The 15,977-nt window shown below is 44.4% G+C and overlaps 1 non-coding gene across 1 annotated transcript; it reads left to right on the forward strand.

Moving 5' to 3' along the window:
* Positions 1-1,275: 1,275 nt before the first annotated feature.
* Positions 1,276-1,460, forward strand: LOC114019661. Its single transcript, XR_003564679.2, has one exon. It is a non-coding gene; the product is annotated as a U2 spliceosomal RNA (small nuclear RNA).
* The last annotated feature ends 14,517 nt before the right edge of the window (positions 1,461-15,977 follow it).

Consider the following 15,977-nt stretch of genomic DNA (forward strand, 5'->3'; position numbering starts at 1 on the left):
CTCCTCCTATGTGTTTGTACAGCTGCTGGCACAGTTGTGGCTTCTGTATGCTACCATAATATAAATGATAATGAGGCCAAATGCTAGGCTCAGTTACATCTCGCTTCTAACAAGTTCCTCTGATGTAGATTAAAAGAGAACTCAGCCCATTAATTCCATCTGTGTGCACTTTGGCCCATACCAGAAAGTGGCTAGTAAGATGCAATTGGGCAAAATGTGTCCATCCTATTTGGAAATATACACGAAGCTCAAAAATGCCCAGGCTGGCTCCAAGATGGAAAGTAATGGCTGCAGTAGTGAATGAAGACAGGAAATCAGTGACTGACAGAATGTCTGAAATGTCTGGCAGCTCTGAACGCACAAAATAAGTGGACTGAAATTGCGGAGTGGCTCTTCACTTCTGAAGTGATGGACTCAAGCCAGCATGGTAACAACACTATCAGCATGGGGAAATTGGCCTTTTAATGTATCGTGAAGGGTGAATGCAGCTCCCAAAGCCAGGTTTTAGCAACATATAGTGTTCTATCCGTGCCTGAAATGCTAGCCATCTGGTGCACTGACAGTGTCTTAGCACATCCCATACTTAGTCCCACATGCTTCGTTGTTACTGACCAAATGAACCAAGTTCAGAAAATGATGAATGTCTCACTTGTACAGTAAATTAATCCTAGCAATTTTCCTTCCATGGCTGTTTGTTGTTTTCTGTTTACTCATATATAAAGGAAGGAGGAAGTGACAATTAAATTGAAACAGACTGGAACTGATTTTAACAACTTTGGGGAAGACAGATTTGGCCATTTGAAGTCTTCATGAACAGTGGGGCTTAAAGGGACACTCTCAAAAAATGTAGGTCTCACTTTTGGGTTTTGTTACCTAGAGGGTTTTATGAGAGAGGAACAGAAATGTCTTTATTCAATGGAACCAGTTTACTAAAAAAAAAGGAACTTCACTGTGAAATTGATATTATAGTGTAAAGGGAAGTGAAAAGTTAGACACTCAGATACAATAGTAATAAGTATCAGAGGATAGATAGCAGAGAGAGAGAGATTTCACTGTCCTAGCTGAGTGAAATACAAAAAGTAAACAAACAATTTATATCATCAAATGTTAATGAGATTTTAAAACTGTTTCAGCTATGATGCTTGTTCTTAATAGCCCTATTAAAAGATTTGTTTAATACTGTTCAAGAGGTTTGTTCTATCATTTTCTTGGGAGCCTTCAGTGGTTGATGTTACATTAGTTAAGACGTGAAGATCTTGGAAGTTTTTATCATTGTTTGCTTCTTGGCTTGGCTAAAATCAAGTATCTGTTCTTATCAGTTTAATATCTGATACTTCCCTTATCTGGGCACTGTGTATTAAATGGAGTGTTGGAACTGAAACCTTGATTTAAGTCATTGATGTTAATCACGTTTTCATTTATACTTTATAGTATACTTTTTAAAGAAATGCTGATTCTCATTGGTAGGTAACCATTAAAATGTGATGATTTGCAACTAAATATAGCCTTTAGACTAAATGTGGTGTTTCTTTCTGCTAATCAGGAGCATACACTATGATTAAGTTTTTACTTGGGATTTGTGTCAAGCTCTGTCTGGATGAAAATTCAAATTCAGTTAAAAATGACCAAAAACAGATTTTTACCCTATTAAATAAAACTCCCTTAAACGTGCTGGATATACAAGAAAAAAAGTTCATAAAAAAGTTTATCAGAACATGTTTTGCTTTTAAAACTAACTGACTTATTAGACAAAGGAAGTATTATCTGTCATTGAACTGATTATTTCTGATCACTATGTCCTTCAAGATTTTAAAACTACTAGCTCTCATCCTCTCACACTGAATGCTTATTCATAGATTGGAAGAGGAAACTGCTTTTTCAACTCCCAACTCGTTTCTTAACTTTGAAAGAACTAAACGAACTAGTCACTGAACTGAACCAACTGAATAAACTGAAATGAAGAAAATATTTTCACTGCACCTGCAGAGGAGGCTACTGCTGTCAAAAGCTGGTTTAGTATTTCAGCAAACAGGGTTTCAGGTGGTTAGCCAGTGACTACGGCCAGGTCAGCAGTATGACTTTTTTAAAGCTTAGAGGCAAATATGTACTGCTTAATATTATTGTTTGTATTTAACGTAAATGATTTTAATAGATTATAAGTTTAGGCTATCAAATTCAAATGTCATTGTAAATAGCTTTTGTTAAATAAATAAACCTGTTTCTCATTTAAATAAAAAGTCCAATTTACATTTTAAAACTCGGATTTTTTAATAAAATTAAATGCTGCTATTTTTATCCACCCTGGTGCTCGGCATGGAGTGGCTCCACTACCATTCTTTGACTTGGATAAGAAGATTCTCCCCCTTCCGCTGGGAGCGTTCCCCAGTACTCAGCTGAGCTAGTCAGGTTGAGCGCTGTAATAATAGCCAATGGAATCAGTGACTCACGTCAGGGTATAAAGTCTCAGTTTCTGATGGCAGAGTTGGATCATGTGACTGGGCTCAATACTTCTGACATGTCATATGGATCAGACTCCTCTGACTCCTTTTACAGGCACTGGGGAAAGGACTCTGACCTAAAGGACAAAGGATTATCCTGTAGACCGGAACTGGGAGACAGAAAAACCTGACCCAAAACTTCCTGTGTGATAGTGGATAACCCTCCGTGCCTTGCTTTCCACACCTGTAGAAAGGGAGATGAGAAATTGTTACAATCTCTTCGGCACATTGTGTGGTTAAATAAGTTTCTGTTTGTGAGGAACTTTGGGACATCCAGATGGAAGATGCTGTAGAATTGCAAAATACTGTTGATATTGAAGAGTAAGAGCAGCTGACCCCTGACGTGCACATCTGTGAAAATATCTTAGAATATTATTATATGCAACCAGGACCATATAACTAGGGTATCCATTGAAAATAAGTGGCACTATTCTGTTCGCATATTTAATTTTTCTGTATTCTAGCAAAGCCTTATGCTTTACTTTTGTTACGACTCTTATTTGATAAGCACAATACTAAGATTTTAGCACCATCTGCTGGAGATAGGATACAATGGTCACTTTTATATATAAAAAAAAGCAAATTACTTTTTGTAAAACACATACTTTATGCTGTTGCCTTCATCGAGTCTTTGGAATCTCCTGGAGGGACAGAGTCACCAGCACTGAGATGCTCAATCAGGCCAGTATACCAACACTCCTCAAACAGAGATGCCTCCTCTGGCTTGGGCATGTGTGCCGAATGAATGATGGTCGCTTCCCAAAGGACATCCTCTATAGCGAACTGGCATCTGGAAAAAGACCCAAATAGTGTCCAAAATTGCGTTTCAAGGGTGTGAGCAAGTGAGACCTTGAAGAAACGGATCTGGATGTGGATAACTGGGATGATCACACTCAGAACCGCAGCCTTTGGAAATGAGCTTAACAAAGGTCTCCGGAGTTACGAGAGGAAGCCATCCAGCCTAGCAAAGGAGAAAAGAGCTTGCAGAAGGCAGAGTCCAAAGGGGCAAAACATCACCTTCAAATGTGTCAGCTGTAGCAGAGACTGTCTCTCTCAAGTGAGTCTCTTCAGCCACAGACATGGCTACCATAAAAATAACTGAGGAAATTCTTTACTACTCAGGGGCGCATACCCATGGCCTCTTGAGACCGCAGGATGCGTGCCTACCAATGATTCATAGATGTTAAAGACAGAAGGGAACACCTAGCTTGACCTGTATAACACAACACAGGTCACAAAAAGAATAGGTTGTGAGAAGAAGAAGAAGAAGAAGAAGAAGAAGAAGAAGAAGAAGAAGAAGAAGAAGAAGAAGAAGAAGAAGAAGAACCTTAATGAGACAGACAGACAGACAATAAATCTGTTTAGCTATAGCTGAATCTAGCTGATGCATATTCAGATGCTACCCTGTACCAGCAGTACCTCATGGCCAGTGGGATCAAAGACTGGGGAGAGACCTAAAAAAGTCACAATACAGTCACCTGACTTTTGTCCATCTCCTGAAAGAGAAGATCAAACTACGATACTCAGTCAGTCAGTTTCCCACTGCCACACAACCACCTATCGTTCTCTCCAACTGATTTACAATGCCCACTTGGTCTTAATTCTACATCCTCAAAACTGCAAAAAATTGCACACTTATCAACACAGAATAAACACTTGAAATGCACTTTTCTCATATTAGTAACTTTTCAACACAATATAACTTTGACACACTATGTAGAGTTTATTAATACCAAATAATTCTGCTTCCGATTTCTTACTACACAACAGAGCTACATATTCAGGCTAACAATTTCTATACATTGTACAATCACATGATTTCATAACAATGAACATCACAACATACATTCAAATTTGAGTCAAAATAACGTTCAAAAAAATGGTAGGCAGGGAATTGCAAATGTATTTATGCCTCTGACAGTGAAGAAATTGTATGTAAAATACCTGCAGACGAACAGCATTTGTTAAAGCTGCAGGCTAAATGGGCAAGTACCACACAACTATTTATTACACACAAAAACTATGTTAAAAGAACATTACTAAGGTTGCAGAGTTGAACACTGAATAGTTAGGAAATGCCAGAATTTAGGTTATCTGTGCAACCTTAATTCAGCCCCCTTGTGCATACTCATTATGATACAATCTTTTTATTACATGCTCACATACTACTTTTTCCATAGGACTCCTCCTGCCTCATTCAGTCCATGGAATGGATGGTGATTTACTTAATGAGCAGCTATTCGGTATCTGCTTGTATCCTCACTGTTCGATGTGTTCCCATAAACCATATTTACTGCACACTGTTCAATCTCTGCTCTGAAGACAGAATTCATAATTTTCTCATTGACTTTCCTATGGCATTCATCACTCTAGTACCTGAGTGCTTCAGAACCATTAATTGGTTTCTATTCATAACTCCCTGTGAGGTGAGGGGAGTGGTGTTATCTCCATTTTACAGATGAGGAACTGAGACAGGGAGATTAAGGTCAAAAGTGTCCACTAATTGTGGGTGCCCAATCTGAGACATCTAGCACCTGCGGAGTACGGAGCATTATATAGCACGTGATATGTTTAAAGCACAGCTCCCATTGTGTTCCAGTTGCCGTTGGGAGCGCTCGGCACTTCTGCAAATCAGGCTCCAGGGTCTCCCGTCAGGCAGCCAGACAATGAGGAACACACAATTAATGATCACCTCTAAAAAGTTTGGTTTAAGTGACTTTCCTAGCATCCCACAGGGACTCTTTGGCCAAGGCAGAGATAGAATCCAATTTTCCAGGGCAGCCAACAGAGTAACTGATAGCAACAGCGGGTTGTCATCCTCTATGTGGACCAGCCATATAGGGAGATAAGACACACACTTTGCCAGTGGGTTTCACAGACATTTGCTGAGGACAGAGGAAACGTGAGATTCAAGAATCTTGGGTTCCACTCCAAGCTCTGGAGGGGAGTGTACTCTAGTCAGCACAAACTCTTCTGACCATTCTTCCAGTGTTTACCCCCGCTGCCTTGTCACCTCCAATCTGTCCCTGTTTCAATCCTGCCTCTTTCCCACTCCTGGTTCTTCATCCCAGTCCTATTCTCCTGACCTAGCCAATCCAAGTCTTCAATCCTCATGTTTATCATCTCAGTCCCAGTCTCTTTACCCAGCCATTCCCAGTTCCCTTCCCTCCACTGCCTCCTTTTTTCCAGTCTCCTTGCCCAGCCAGTTTCAGTTGCCCCCCACCTGAACTCCCAGTCCCTGTCTGCCCCCCACCCCCACCAGCTACTTGTCTCAATCTACTACCCCTATGCCAGGTCCACTTCTTGCCCCATGCTCATCTGAATCAGGCAACTTCCTCCTCTACACAGCATGGGTGTCAACTGTGGGAGCATTTAGCGCAACGGAGAGACAGTCCCCCGCTCTCAGTTCCAGGGTTCAGCCTGGACAGCCAGGGGAAGTAGCCAGAACGAGAGACTGCTCACAGCAAATTGTGCAGATGTTCAGAATATTATCATGTGTGTTCTCCAAGTGACACTGAGCTACACTGACTACACTGCTGCACTATACCATTGACTAGAGAGCTGCAGTACAGCTGGGCATGATGCCTTCAGCACTCGAGAAACTCCAGCTAAGAGACCACTGCAAGAAGTTGCCTCAGCAACACTGGCTACCACAAGCACATTGAACCCATCCTCCTCTCCCTACACTCGCTTCCCATAGACTATTAAATCAAGTTCAAGGTGCCCAATGACCTGGGCTCAGACTATCTAACCAATTGACTAAAGCTCTGCGATGTAGACCCTGACACAATGGGACTGTCCGCTATGCGGACAAAGCTTATCTGTGCAGGAGACAGAACCTTCTTGGGGGCTGATCCCAAACCGTGGGATGAACTGCCCCAGGAACTAAGGACCACCACAAACCTCCCCATCTTCCACTCCAAGCTCAAGGTGCAATTCTTAGACCTGCCTGCTCTAATCATAAACATGTAGTAACAGTACAGAGAGAGAGAGAGAGAGAGAGAGAGATTTTAAAAAATTCCAAACAAAAACACTCTACTGCAGACACTTCTCCCCCAGAAGAGCGGATGGGAGAACAAACAAATGACAGGTGTTAGTCACATTGCTCAATGCACTCCTGGAATGTGCTCTGATACTTCAGTGATGAGCATGATATAAGAACCTATGTACAATAGAATAGCTCCTTGAGCTGGACTTGCCCTCCGTGAGGCTTGAACATGTCCATGGCCTCTTCTAGGCTCCTTGGGCTTGGCTCCTTCTTGAGTGGAGAAAAAAATACAGAGTGGTATCTCCTAAATGCCACTCAATTGTGGCACCACAATGAGACATCACTCAGTAAATTGTGCAGGTCTGTGAGCTGGAGCACCCGAACTGGGGAGGGGGAGTGGCGGGGTCAAAGGGCTACGGCCCCATCACTTTTTACTGGCCATAAGGGCGAGAGACAGGAGGAGGGACAGAAAGGATTGAGCAGGGGACAGAGGCAGCATGGGAGCAGGACCTCAGGGGAAGAGGTGGGGCAGGGCCGCAGGGGAAAGGGCGGTGTGGGGGCGGGGCAACAGTTCAGGCACCACTCCCCCCATACACACACTTTTAGGAAACTTTCACCACTCCTCTCTCTGAACCTCCCTCTCCACTCTTACCTGAGGAATGGAATAGTTAACAATTTAAATCATCATCAATGGGCATCAGAGTTGACACTTAGAGATGAATGAGGCAACTCACACCTCTCAGACCGGGCTCTCTGCAGACTTTTCTGCATGCCGTGCTGCTGCTGCACACCAGCCTTTTCTTTGCTCTACTAGAGGGATACCCAGAAGGCTGCAAAACCAAGGCCTACAATGGCAATTTGGCAGGAGCTAGCGGTTGCGTGACATCTGTACATAACTTTCCATAAATATTTATTAAACGGAGAAAAACACATAGTCAGTGACCGGTCTTTCTTTTCTTTGGCTCATTCTTGCCCCGCCCATGACGTAGGGCCAGAAATGGCCTCTTGTCCAAGTTCAGCAACAGTGAAAACGCTCAGCTGAACAGCACTGTCCTCCTCTCACAGCTGTTGGAGGAGGGCAGCCTCCTTTAGCCATCCCTTCTCTTTCAGCATAAGAAACACATTCCTTGATACACTGAAATGCTCCTTAAGGAAACAATTTGCCAATATTCCTGTAGTAATTTTCATCCAGAAAAATATGGTGTATGTTATTTTCCATTTCATATATTACCTTGTCTGTCCATTCTTCTAACCTTATGTAAAACAAAATGTAAGAGCAATTGCTTGTCACTGCGTTCAAGATTGTAACAGATGTAGGTGATGCAGAAAAAAAGAAATCAGATATCACATAACTATATGCAGTTGATGCTTAGACACTTTTCTGATCCACTTTTATTTATTACTGGTATTACCGTAGCACCCCAGACTATGACTCATGGTTCTAGATTCTGTACCTGCCATGCAGTTGGAGATAGTCCCTGCCCCCAAAGGGCTCATGATCTAAATAGACAAGGCAGACAAAGGGTTGGGAAAAGAAGTATGATTACCCACATTTTACCGATGGAGAACTAAGGAATGGAGAGATTTACTCAACGTTGTAAAAGTAGGAACTGTACGTAGATCCACTGCATCCCAGTCTAGTACCTTCAATGCAAAATCATTCTTCCTCTCAGTGCTGGTGTCTGATTGCCACAATGTCTTTTTTTCCTGTCCAATCTATCCCTAATTCCATTGCCAAATATTACCCTTAAAAGTGTAGACTCAGTTCATTGCCTTCCCTTCATCCCTATAAAGACTGAAGTTCTCTTCACCTTCAAGCCCCATCATCACATATTCTAATAGCTCTTCTTACACAGCGTCTTTCAGAGAGACATGCAAGTGGGAGATGGCTTCACGGTACGTTTTTTTTCCTGTTTCTATAAGCTGTCACGTAAACATTCTGGAAAGAGACATTCGGAGCTGCAGGCTCTGGGGGCTCAAGTTGTGCTTGTCTGAGAGCACATGAGCCCACGCAAAAAAAATCCCCGACTTATACTGCACAAGATCATCAATATCCCACTCTCGCTTGAATGGGCACCACTAAAACGAGACTGGGCAGATGCCAGAATTCAAGCCACTGCCAGGAAACTAATGTGCGTCTATGGTGGTACGCACATGTGCCACACCGCCATTGGAGCGTGAGGGCTCACACTTGTGAAAGTAGGAGCTTAGAAAAGGTTCTTACGAATTTCCAAACAGCCTAGTCACTTTGGGCGGTTGCTGCATCGGCAAGAAACTCCATTTGTGCATATGCGATTTTATTTTTCAGCAGTTACACAAAACATTATGAATATGGTAATGGCTACCATCTGGCTCAGTAAATATTACCTGCCAAAAAGAAAATGCAAACATTAGCAAAGTAAGGACAATTCATAATCAGCAGTTAGCCTGAGCCTCCCAATGTGGCACATACCAATTACAGGAAGTAATTAGGCTTTAGCTAAATCCCAGTGGAATTTATTAGCAGAAATCCTTGTAAAACATTTTATCCTGGCACATGTATTTTAATAATATTGAGGAAAATTGTGATTAAGAAGTAAAAAAGAAAAGCCAATTCAAGCATCTTCCATAACACAATTGCTTCCATCAAATCTGCATCTAGATCTCTCCCCCAACTTGCCATGAATTAAAGGCAGACACATAGGAACAGTTGTAATAGAGCAGTATCCACTTGTAACTAGATATAGGTCTGTGCTGGAGATGGTATGGATGAAAACAGTTGGTGAGATGGGTAAAAGCTTAAGTAAGTAGAAGCTCCTAATCAGTTTGAACCTAGCCTGGATCTGCAGGTAAAGTTCTACCTTTCTCTACCAAGGGGACGAGATAAAGAATTGCTCCTGTTCACCAGGAATGACTGTATTCAAAGGGACAGGGAGCACCATGTGATACAGACCTACCTCTCAACTGCATAAGCACAGACCTCTAGCTCCATTCCCACATGGAGCTGTGGAACACCCACAGAAACACCCACAGGACACATTTCTGCTTGAAAAAAAGCTCTGAGACCAATATTAGCACAAAAACAGACACAGAAATAGCAGTCTCCTAGCAGCCTCCAGTAAAGAACCAATCAGCAACAACAGCATGGCCCCAGTCCAGAAAAGCTCTAAAACACATACTTAACTTTACACACAAGTAGCTCCGTTGAAATCAATGGGGCTTAGCCAATTGCCATTAAAGCCACTGGAAAGTATCCCACTGGCTTCAATCAGTTAGATCAGCCCCATGGGACTTCTCCAATGCTTAATGCTAAGCATGTGCTGAAGTGCTTTGCTGGATCAGGGCCTATGTCCTGAGTAGTATTTACATCCCTTTTGCATAGGTATAAATGGCTACCCAAAGCAGGACAGTGAAGAATCAGGCTAGGGAGTACAAAGTGGGTGCAGAATGTTACCATTCTAATAGGGTAGAATTTTACACATAACTTTGCACAAGCCTAAATGATCACACAAGGTGCAAGGTATGGGAGAGTCACCGTAACCTCTAAACTCTTGTAGAAGATAACTCAGACTAAAAATGAACTGGACCTTTTCTCATCTGAAAAAGCTAATAGATATAAAGGGTACAGGAACAACAATTAATATTATTGTTGATATTGAATCTTAGCTAGACACCACAGCCAGGGATCAGGGCCCGATTGTGCTAGGCACTGCGCAAATAAATACTGTAACACAGAGAGCATCTCTGCCCCAGTCAGTGCACAATCTAGTATCTAGACAATGGGCAACAGGTGAATAAACAGACAATCGGGAGGTGGGAGGACAAGATTAGGGACAGGTGTGCAAGCATAAATTAGTCATAACAGCAGTCTCAAGCAGTCACCAGCCTAACCAGTGCCAGGTGGCAGTGAATTGCAGGCATCACAGCAAAAGGAAATTTTAAAGAGGAATTTAAAAGAGGATAAGGTGATGGCTTTGAGAATTTTGCTGGGGGGCGTTCCCAAGTAAAAGCAGTGGCATGGGAGAAAGCACAACAGTGTTTACAGGAAAAGTGGACAAACGGACAACATAGTCCTAACTGACATCAAAAAGTTCCTACAAAAGTTAAAATTCCCCATATTGATAGAAAAATATAAAGTGACAATACATCATAAAGTTTAAAGGGGCATTACTCTGACCAGAATCCAAGAAGCTATTAAATTGCTCCAAGGCCCTGATTCAGAAAAGCATTAAGCCAGTAGGATTTAAGCACATACTTAAAGATAAGCATATGCTAATTTCATGCTGGTAAAGCTGGTCTTGATGTACAACCTTTTCAAAAACCCTTGCATCTACTGTTAACACAACTGCAATCGTAGTCTTTCCCCAGGAAGGCAAAAACTCAGAACTATTTAACTCTTCTTGCCCCGTCTCCCTTCCTAATGTACAAAGTTCTAGCTAAAATATCTGCCAACACATTGCTTTTCCCCTGCTCTTCCATCAGTTATGCATACAGATATCTCTAGTTTAATGGCTTCAGTGGAGTTGCAACTATTTACACCAGGTATTTTGCTCATCATAAGCAATACATGTGGCATAGCCACACTGATACTGGTATACTTACTACATGCTAGCATTTTTATAGCTCAGTAACATGGTAAGGTATTTTCAATTGATATGAAGATAACTCCGGTGATGAGGAACTTTTTGGGTAAGAGCTTGACTCTGATCTAAATTATGGCAGGGTAAATCCAGAATAATTCTATTTCACATCAGCAGAATTACTTCAGATTTACACTGGTGTAACTGAAATCAAAATCTAGCCTCAGTTTTCATGGCTAATTTTGAACTGAACATTCAAAGTAAATAGGCCGTAGTATTCAAAGCAAACCACTTGAGGGCTCTAGAGGACTTCTGTCTGCCACTTTTGCCTATTTATCAGACTGGTACATAGACTAGCAGATTAGGGAGAGACAACAAGGAGTCCTTGTGGCACCTTAGAGACTAACAAATGTATTTGGGTATAAGCTTTCATGGGCTAAAACCCACTTCATCAGATGCATGGAGTAGAACATACAGTAGGGAGGTATAAATACACAGCATATGAAAAGATGGGAGTTGCCTTACCAAGTGGGGGGTCAGTGCTAAAGAGACAATTCAATTAAGGTGGAAGTGGGCTATTCTCAACAGTTGACAAGAAGAGGTGGAAATCACTTTTGTAGTGCTAATGAGGCCAATGTAAACAAGGTGGCCCATTTCAAACAGTTGACAAGAAGGTGTGAATATCAGCAGGGGGAAATTAGTTTTTGTAGTGACCCATCCACTCCCAGTCTTTGTTCAGGCCTAATTTGATGGCGTCCAGTTTGCAAATTAATTCCAGATCTGCAGTTTCTCATCGGAGTCTGTTTTTGAAGTTTTTTTGTTGAAGAATTGCCCCTTTTAAGTGTGTTATTGAGTGACCAGGGAGATTGAAGTGTTCTCCTACTGGTTTTTGAATGTTATAATTCTTAACATCTGATTTGTGTCCATTTATTCTTTTGTGTAGAGACAGTCCAGTTTGCCCAATGTACATGGCAGAGGGGCACTGCTGGCACATGATGGCATATATCACATTGGTAGATGTGCAGGTGAACAAGCCCCTGATGATGTGGCTGATGTGGTTAGGTCCTATGATGGTGTCCCTTGAATAGATATGCAGGCAGAGTTGGCACCGGACTTTATTGCAGGGTTTGGTTCCTGGGTAAGTGTGGTGTGTAGTTGCTGGTGAGTATTTGCTCCAGGTTGGGGGGGCTGTCTGGGTGTTCTGCTGGGTGACTTCCTGCTTCTGGATACCCAAATAGCCTTGGTTGCACAGACAAAAAAAGTCCTCTTTGCTTCTATGACCGGAGAGGATGCTGCATTCCCTCCTCTCCAATTCAAACTTAAGCACCGTGCCTCATGCATTCATAACGCCCAAATACGAGTTCTGTAGTTCTCCGCACCTCAGTTTGAAGCCACTGACCTTTAAAACTCAGCAATTGGTTCAGAACACGGCAGCGCCTCCTGCTCAGCCGTGCAGCTTGCTGAGAGCACCTCAGCCCCAGCACTCCGCTCTGTCCACTGGGTCCCTGTAGAAAACCAGGTCAGAGTCAAGGGTTTGACTCTGACTGTCAAAGCCCTGCATAAAATTAACCCAAATTACCTGTAGGACCTTCTCACTTTCATAGAACCATAGAACTGGAAGGGATCTCGAGAGGTCATCTAGTCCAGTCCCCCGCACTCAGTGCAGGTCTAAGTATTATCTAAACCAGGGGCGGGCAAACTTTTTGGCCTGAGGGCCACATCGGGTTTCCGAAATTGTATGGCAGGTCGGTTAGGGAGTCTCTGCCTCACCCAGCCAGGCATGGCCTGGCCCCCAGCCCCTATCCGACCCCCCCCTGCTTCTCGCCCCCTGACAGCCTCCCCGGAACTCCTGCCCCATCCAACCCCACCTGTTCCCTGTCCCCTGACAGCGCCCCCGGGACCCCTGCCCCATCCACCCCTCCCTGTTCCCTGACCACCCTCGGACCTCCTACCCCTGACTGCCCCCTGCCACCCCATCCAACCCCCCTCCTTCCTGACTGCCCCCCCAGGACTCCTGCTCCCATTCGAACCCCCTGTTCCCCGCCTTCTGACCACCCCGACCCCTATCCACACCCCCACCCCCTGACCACCACCCCGAACTCCCCTGCCCTCTATCCAACCCCCCATGCTCCCTGTCCCCTTATCGGGCTGCCTGGAGCACCGGTGGCTGGCGGCATTACAGCCACAGCGCCCAGAGCACCAGGAAAGGCAGCCGCGCCACTCGGCTGGAGCCAGCCACGCCAGCCACAGCACAGAGCACCGGGTCAGGCCACAGCTCTGCAGCGGCACTGCCCAGCAGGAGCTCGCAGCGCTGCCGCCCAGAGCATTGTTCTGGCGTCACAGTGAGCTGAGTCTGCGGAGGAGGGGAAACAGCAGGGGAGGGGCCGGGGGCTAGCCTCCTGGGCCAGGAGCTCAGGGGCTGGGCACGAAAGTCCCATAATGTGGCCCGCGGGCCGTAGTTTGCTTACCTCTGATCTAAACCATCTCTGACAGGTATTTGTCTAACCTGCTCTTAAAAATCCCCAAGGATGGAGATTCCACAACCTCCCTAGGCAATTTATTCCAGTGCTTAACCACTCTGACAGTTAAGAAGTTTTTCCTAATGTCCAACCTAAACCTCCCTTGCTGCAATTTAAGCCCATTGCTTCTTGTCCTATCCTCAGAGGTTAAGAAGAACAATTTTTCTCCCTCCTCCTTGTAACAACCTTTTATGTACTTGAAAACTGTTATCATGTCCCCTCTCAGTCTTCTAGGTCATGTTATTTAGACTTTTAATCATTTTTGTTGCTCTCCTCTGGACTTTCTCCAATTTGTCCACATCTTTCCTGAAATGTGGCGCCCAGAACTGGACAGAATACTCCAGTTGAGGCCGAATCAGCGCTGAGTAGAGCAGAAGAATTACTTCTCGTGTCTTGCTTACAACACTTTGTGTGCTCACGACTTCCCACAATAGCTACATTCCACTGGAGCCATGGAACTGCAGCCAGGATAAGCACAAACCTGAGCACCATCCGAGCAAGATCTGAAACCCACTTCTTTGATCAGCCTTCCCATAGTAACACCATGCAACCCAAGAATGTCTTTGATTCATGTCTAGCTGTATTTGCTTTTCTTTAAAAAAAAATTAATTTTAGCTGCTTGGAGCCTATGGTGATGAGCGTGGTATCAATCCCTAAATAGATCTTGGTTTGCACACCACATATTCTCATATATTCACAGACTTTAAGACCAGGCGGGACCATTGGATCATTTAGTGTGACCTCCTGTAAAACACAGGCCATAGAATTTCACCCGATCACCCCTGAATTGCGTCCAATAACTTGTGTTTGGCTAAAGCCTAACTTCCAGAAAGGCATCTGAAGTCATGAAGGAATTGAGAATTCACCACTTCCCTTGGTAGTTTGGTCCAATGGTTAATTACCCTCCCTGATACAAATCTATGCCTGCTTTCTGATTTAGTCTTGTCTGGCTTCAGCTTCCAGCCACTGGCTCTTGTTATGCCTTGCTCTGCTAGATTATAGATAAGGATGGAATCTGTCATGGAGGTCATAGAAGTGACAGATTTTGTGACTTTCTGTGACTTCTGCAGCAGCTGGCGCTGGCTCAGGGGCTGCCCTGGGCCAGCAGCAGCAGTTTGGGTGTGTTGTAGGGGGTCAGGGCTAGGGACAGGGGCTCGGAGGTCCGGGGGCACTTACCTCAGGGTAGGGGGCTCCCCAGCTCCCACTGGTATGGCCCTGCAGCTCCTAGGCGACAGAGGGGCCAGGGGGCTCTGTGCACAGCCCGCGCCCACAAGCCCCATCCCCACAGCTCCCATTGGCTGCGGTTCCTGGCCAATGGGAGCTGCGCAGCCAGCGTTTGTGGCCCAGTGGTGGAAGCAGTGTGTGGAGCCTCCTGACCCCTCCACCGCCTAGGAGCTGCAGAGACACACGGAGCCAGGTAAGGAGCCCCTGCCAATCCTCCCCCGGCCAGCACCAACAGGGGTCCTGGGCTCTCCCCCGCCCCCCGCACCAGTGGGGGTCCTGGGCCGTGCACCACTGCCCACCCCATGCCCCCAGCACCAGCGGGGTCCTGGGCCACCTCCCCCAGCACCTGTGGCGCCCCCGGACCGCCTCCCCCCCCAGAGCACCCGTGGCCCACCACCCAAGTTTTAGTTAGGGGTATATAGTAAAAGTCATGAACAGGTCACAGGCCATGAATTTTTGTTTACTGCCCGAGACCTGTCCATGACTTTTACTAAAAATATCCGTGACTAAAATGTAGCCTTAATTATAGAGCACTTTAGTACCTGGTGTTTTCTCCCTGTGAAGGTACTTATACACTGCAATCAAGTTACCTCTTGATCTTGATAAGCTAATAGATTCAGCTGTTTAAGACTCTCACTATAAGGCATTTTTTCCAGCTCTTGAATCATTTTTGTAGCTGTTCTCTGCACACTTTCTATTTTTTCCACATCCTCTACAATCAGTGACGTACACACAGCTCACGTACCTTGTGGCAAGCTTAACCTAAATTCTGTGGCAAGGCCCTGGGTTTTGGTGATGCAGCAAAATGAAAATTCTGTGGAAGACTCAGGTGAATTCAAAATTGAGATTTGCGTTAAATCAAATATGAAAATGAATAATTGACCCATTGACTCAGCCATTGTGATGTACTTATTTTGATATGAAAATCAATGTCTTATGCTGCTCCAAGTTTCAATGAGTCTTTTGACAGTGCCTAACTGCATTGGAAAAGCTCTTAAGAAGGGAGCTAGAGGTTTTGGCAGCTGTGGAGGACAACCAGGGCTTTTGGGACGCAGAAGGCATAGGAAGCAATTTGGAGAATTTGGCACTCAAGAGGTGATAGCGGTTTTTCGATAGTACTATATGGTCTGGCCTTAATGAAAGGGTCAACATAACAGTAAAGTCATTCCATTGTCAGGAAGCACTCTGC

Source organism: Chelonia mydas, chromosome 1 (genome assembly GCF_015237465.2).
Source record: "Chelonia mydas isolate rCheMyd1 chromosome 1, rCheMyd1.pri.v2, whole genome shotgun sequence".
NCBI classification, from domain to species: domain Eukaryota; kingdom Metazoa; phylum Chordata; order Testudines; family Cheloniidae; genus Chelonia; species Chelonia mydas.